At 33.7% G+C, this 6000-nt stretch overlaps 1 protein-coding gene across 5 annotated transcripts in view; it reads left to right on the top strand.

Moving 5' to 3' along the window:
• The window catches only part of CDK14 (cyclin dependent kinase 14), a 772185-nt gene that overhangs the window by 73232 nt on the left and 692953 nt on the right, over positions 1-6000 (top strand). The window lies entirely within an intron of this gene.

Raw genomic sequence — 6000 nt, 5'->3', positions numbered from 1 at the left:
GTTTATATAAAAACTCCGAAATAGATTTCCTTGCCTCTTATGTTATAATAAATTTATCCCCATTCTCTAGCTCATCTTTCCCACTTGGGTTATCTCTTGCCCCCAAACCCATCTTTCCCGCCAAGATTGACTACTTTATGTTTTTTTAGGTACTGTTCTAGACTCCCTGGGCATCCTAACCTATCTATAGTAATTCCCTACTGTTGAATCCCCTTCCTACAGAAAGCCCCACAACCTATATGTCCAGTTCAACTCAATTGCGATTCCAAGGCAATGAACATAAATTGGTTTCATTCACTATAAATGTATGTATTTAACTCATTGCTCCCCAGTTCTCTGACTCTCCCATTAGCAATCCCTTTTGTGTTCTCCACATTGTCTGATTGAAACATTCTTCCCTTCTCTTGCCCCAGATTTCCCCTGAACTTCCCTCTTCATACATACAGCAAATGTCTTAATTTTTTACTTCACTGAGAAAATTGTAGCTGTTTATTTTGCTCTCCCTCAGCCTTTCATTTTCCAGACTCCTCAATTTCATCATTTCCTACATCTTGCATAAGGTTCCAAAAGAAAAGATAACCCTATTTTTAAATATGTCTAATACTATCTTCACCTTCATTCTCGATCTGCATTTCTTCCCACATTCTCTAGGATTTTATTAATCATCCTTTGGATTTCATCCTTCTCTTTCCACTGTGTCCTGTTTATTCTGTTTCTGACTCTTTATTAAAATCAAAAAACATCAATGTCTATTAATCACCAAATTCAGGAGCCTCTTTTTTTTCTCATTTTATCTAACTTCTACTTTTTAATAGAGGTTGCTTCTCCTTCATTGGATATTATTTTTAAATTTTCTTTGCTCCAGGGACTACTTTTGGCCTAACAGGCTCTTTGGTACTGGGGGGTAGGGAGAGCATTTGTCTTTTAATTATGGTTAGGAAAGAGCTCTCCAGTAGGGAGATACTTGTACCATTCTACCAGTGGTAACATCAATCGCCACTTTGTCTTCTGGGGTAATTATGAAGCTCCAGAGAAGGACACTGGTAATGGAACTAGGGAGAAAAGCATGAACTTGAGAGATTCTAAGAAATGACTTGACATACTTGATCTTGGTTAGTCTGTGAAATTTTACATGGCTAAAATTTTCAAAGCTGAGAGAGTATTAATGCCTTTAGCTAAAATAGGAAAGTGGGGAAGGTTATGTGGTTTCAAGAGGAAAGTGATTTTGATTTTTAGACATATTGAATGTGAAATGAAAATGTGGGAAGAGGAAGAAGAGAGCCTGAATAGGGACTGGTCCTTTGATTTCATTTATAAAGAGAATTCCTAGATGAGGAAATCACCTCAGGTTACCATCTTGCTGCTACCTCTGTGATATTTTTTTAATCTGGGGCATCCAAATAGCAATATTTTCCATCATAATTAGATTTGTAGAAATTGGCATGAGCCTATACCTGAAGGAGTGAATATAGAGTCATCCACTTGGAGACAATGTTTGAAGTGATAAGAGTAGTTATATAGAAAATGAAATCTAATATGGGTGTTATTACAGTTTTTCAAATTAAAATGTTCCCACTAAATTGTATATAAATCAAATTTTGGTCAATTTCATTTTAAAGCCTAGAAACTCAGTATTTAAAGGAACTCTAGACTGACGCTACATTGGTCAGCTTTAGTGTCTTTGTTGCTGTTGTGGGAGTAGAGGCAGTTGTAAAAAAAAAATCATCAATAAACCTTAAAAATGATAAACTTGATAGTAAATCCTTCTAAAATTCATCCCCTGGGCTTTTCTGTTTCTCTCTTACTCTGAAATAAAACTTTTATGTTTTCTTACTCAATTATAGTGTAAGTCTCTTGTGGACAGGACTGTCTTAAAATTTCTATTTGTATCCTCAGAAATTAGTACATCACTTGACACATGGGAAGCACTTATTAAATGATTTCTTATTCACTCATCCAAAGTGAAGAGTCATTTGATGTTTTTAAATTATTTTTTAAAAAGTTATCTTTTCATATACTAAGTTTTCTTCAAGTATGGCTTATTTGTGTAAGAATACATATAACAGTGGAATGCTCAACTAGTGTATCTATAGGAGTCCTGCTATTCTTGTCCCAAACTATATTTATTTATTGGCTATTGATTCTGTTTTTGCTGATGTTTGTCATCCTTGGAAGATTTTGTTCTATATCACAGTTGCTGCATCAAGTCCAGTGAAGTTAACAGGATTATTCTTACAAGTAACCAGACTGAGTCAACATACTCTTCAAAAAAGGCAAGGTCTACCTAGAAAAAATAACAACAAAGTTCATATGGGAAAACAAAAGGTCAAGAATTTCAAGGGAATTAATGAAAAAAAACCAAATGAAGGTGGCTTAGCTGTACCATATCTAAAATTATATTATAAAGCAACAATTACCAGTATTGGCTAAGAAATAGACTAGTTGATCAGTGGAATAGGTTAGGTCCAAAGGACAAAATAATCAATAACTCTAACAACCTAGTGTTTGACAAACCCAAGGACCCCAGCCTTTGGGATAAGAACTCAATGTTTGACAAAAATTGCTGGGGAAATTGGAAATTAATATGGCAGAAATTAGGCATTGATCCACACTTAACACCATACACCAAGATCAGGTCAAAATGGGTTCATGATCTAGGAATAAAGGAAGAGATTATAAATAAATTAGAGGAATATAGGATAGTTTATCTCTCAAACTTGTGGAAGAGGAATGAATTTATGTCCAAAGAAGAACTAGAGATCATTATTGATCACAAAGTAGAAAACTTTGATTATATCAAATCGAAAAGTTTTTGTACAAACAAAATCAATGCAGATAAAATTAGAAGGGAAACAATAAACTGGGAAAACATTTTTACAGTCAAAGGTTCAGATAAAGTTCTCATTTCTAAAATATATAGAGAATTGACTCTAATATCTAAGAAATCAAGCCAATCTCCAATCAATAAATGGTCAAAGAATATGAACAGACAATTCTCAGATGAAGAAATTGAAACTATTTCTAGTCATATGAAAAAATGATCCAAATCATTATTAATCAGAGAAATGCAAATTAAGACAACTCTGAGATACCACTACATACCTGTCAGATTGACAGGGAAAGGTAATGCAGAATGTTGGAGGGGATGTGGGAAAACAGGTACACTGATGCATTGTTGGTGGAACTGTGAATACATCCAGCCATTCTGGAGAATGATTTGGAACTATGCTCAAAAAGTTATCAAACTGTGCATACCCTTTGATCCAGCAGCATTGCTACTGAGTTTGTATCCCAAAGAGATCTTAAAGAAGGGAAAGGGACCTGTATGTGCAAAAATGTTTGTGGCAGCTCTTTTCGTAGTGGCCAGAAACTGGAAACTATGTGGATGCCCATCAATTGGAGATTGGCTGAATAAATTGTGGTATATGAATAGTATGGAATATTATTGTTCTATAAGAAATGACCAAAAGGATGATTTCAAAAAGGCCTGGAGAGACTTACATGAACTGATGCTGAGTGAAATGAGCAGGACCAGGAGATCATTATATACTTCAACAACAATACTATATGATGATCAATTCTGATGGACGAGGCCCTTTCTAACAATGAGATGAAACAAATCAATTCCAATAGAGCTGTAATGAACTGAACCAGCTACACCCAGCAAAAGAACTCTGGGAGATGATTATGAACCACTAATAGAATTTCTAATCCCTCTAATTTTGTCTGCCTGCATTTTGGATTTCCTTCACTGGCTAAATGTACATTATTTCAATGTCTGATTCTTTTTGTTCAACAAAACAACTGTTTGGTCATGTATACATATATTGTATTTAATTTATACTCTAACATATTTAACATGTATTGGTCTACCTGCCATCTGGGGGGGGAAGGAGGGGAAAAATTAGAAAAAAAAAGTTTTGGCAATTGTCAACGTTGTAAAATTACCCATGCAAATAACTGGTAAATAAAAACTATTATTTTTTTTAAAAAAAGGCATAGTCTTCCATTGTTAGAGTAGGACCTATTTTAGAAATATTTTTCTTTATTGAACAACCTAATCTTGGTATAGTTGTGATCAATGTTTTTTTTTCTCCTCATTGCTAACACGATATTAACTCTACTAGAGATCTACATGAGGAGATAAATTTTATTCTGGGATCTAGGGTTATTGAAAAACTTAATCAGAAGAGTAGCTTTATATTGCTCATTTACTACAATGTATGCAACCTGATTATTAATATAACCCATATATATTTTTTTCAATAATTGGGGCAGAAGTTGGAAAGCTTTAAATTTCAGGGAAATTGATTTAATAGGTCTCAGACTTGAACTTTTCCATTAAAACATGCAAGACAGGAATAAATGATGGATTAAATTGCTAATAATTATAATATCTTTTTATTCTTCCAGGCCTCCTTTGAATTTCTTATGTTCCTTGTAACCTCTTTGAAAATGGTTAGAGAGAGATGACATCTTCTCTAGAAATTGAAATTTTAAGATTTACTGAACATTTCTGTCTTGTACTTCAATAATTTTTCAGATTACAACTTATATTTTGAGGTCATAAAAATTGAAAAAAAATTTTAATAGGGTTTTTTAAATTAGGTTTAAAGAAAACAATATACTATGTTGGGCTCTGGAACTTTCCTTGTCCTAACTGTTCATACAATTTTGACAAACTTTCTTTGATTATTAACTAGAGTATTGTAAACATATAATTCTTCCATTATGTAAGAAGTAGCATCTAGACCCTTGGTTTTGTGACTATTGCCTTTAGTCATTGATACTAATTAAAAATGAATATTTCATGGTAATTTTAACTTTAATTTTTCCATGAAAGACATCATTTTGTTCCTGGATTCATAATATAAAATCTTTGCTAAGGTATTAAGGATGTATGTCATTATATCAACAGGCATGGATAAAAACTATTGTATCAGTATTTGTTTTTCTTTCAAAGCTATACTTATTTCATTTTCATTACCAATATGATATTGTATAAATAATTCATGAAACTTTACAGTTAGGGGGAAAAGTTAACTTATGATATAATATTATTCAGTCTGTTATTAACATAAAATATCTTCAGTATCTTTTTTTATAGAGTCCAGAAAAGTAATAGTCAAGATAAAATTTAGAAAACTGAAAGATTCCTTAGAGGTCATCTAGTCTTCCTTACTTTACAGATCAGGAAACTGATGATTCCCAGATGCATTAAACTCACTTGCCCAAGTCAAATGGATACCACACATTTCAACCAAGAATTCTTTTACAGACAACATCGAGTATATTGACCAGGATGCTATGAATTCTTCTGTTTTGGAATAGTAGATTTAGTCATTAGCTGTTACTGCCACTTAATGTCCTCTCCTACAAAGCCTTTTCTATCTATGGTGGAGACAAGAAACATGGAGTCAAATTTTCCAGAAAAGGGTAAAATTCCTAGTGTGGAGTTCAGCTATCTATAGTTTTAAAAGACCTATTTCTCCTGTCTGCCACAGCTGCGATTTCCAATCCACACATTTCTGCAGAAAACATTTATATACCAGTAGCCAAGAACAAAGCAAAATTTCTCGAGGAGCTTACAAATTAGCCAAAGATAATCAGTCTAGTCCTTTGAAACAGATTTGTGCTTTCTTCCCTTACCTTTTTTTAGTCATTGTCAAGTCCCTGGGATACCAAGCTCTGGAGGTGTGAGGTTTTTTTTGCTGTTATCTTGTCCGAAGTCTCCATGAGGCTTCTTGGTCATCTCCTCACCATGCTTCTTATATTTCAGCCATTATCCTCACCTGCCCCTGACCAGAAACTTAGAATCCAACCCTGATTGCCATCTCATTTCCCAGTCACCTCATGCCATTCTTTTCTTCTTTCTAGTTTCCCTTTATGTGTTGTCTAGCCCCATTCTTATGTAAGCTCATGTGGACTGGGATTGTTTTGATAGTTTGTATTTGTATCTTCAGTCTTCAGTATTTGACACATTATTCTTAGTAAATACTG

Source organism: Sminthopsis crassicaudata, chromosome 5 (genome assembly GCF_048593235.1).
Source record: "Sminthopsis crassicaudata isolate SCR6 chromosome 5, ASM4859323v1, whole genome shotgun sequence".
In the NCBI taxonomy this organism is placed as follows: Eukaryota; Metazoa; Chordata; class Mammalia; order Dasyuromorphia; family Dasyuridae; genus Sminthopsis; species Sminthopsis crassicaudata.
This window is presented reverse-complemented; position numbering and strand designations above follow the sequence as displayed.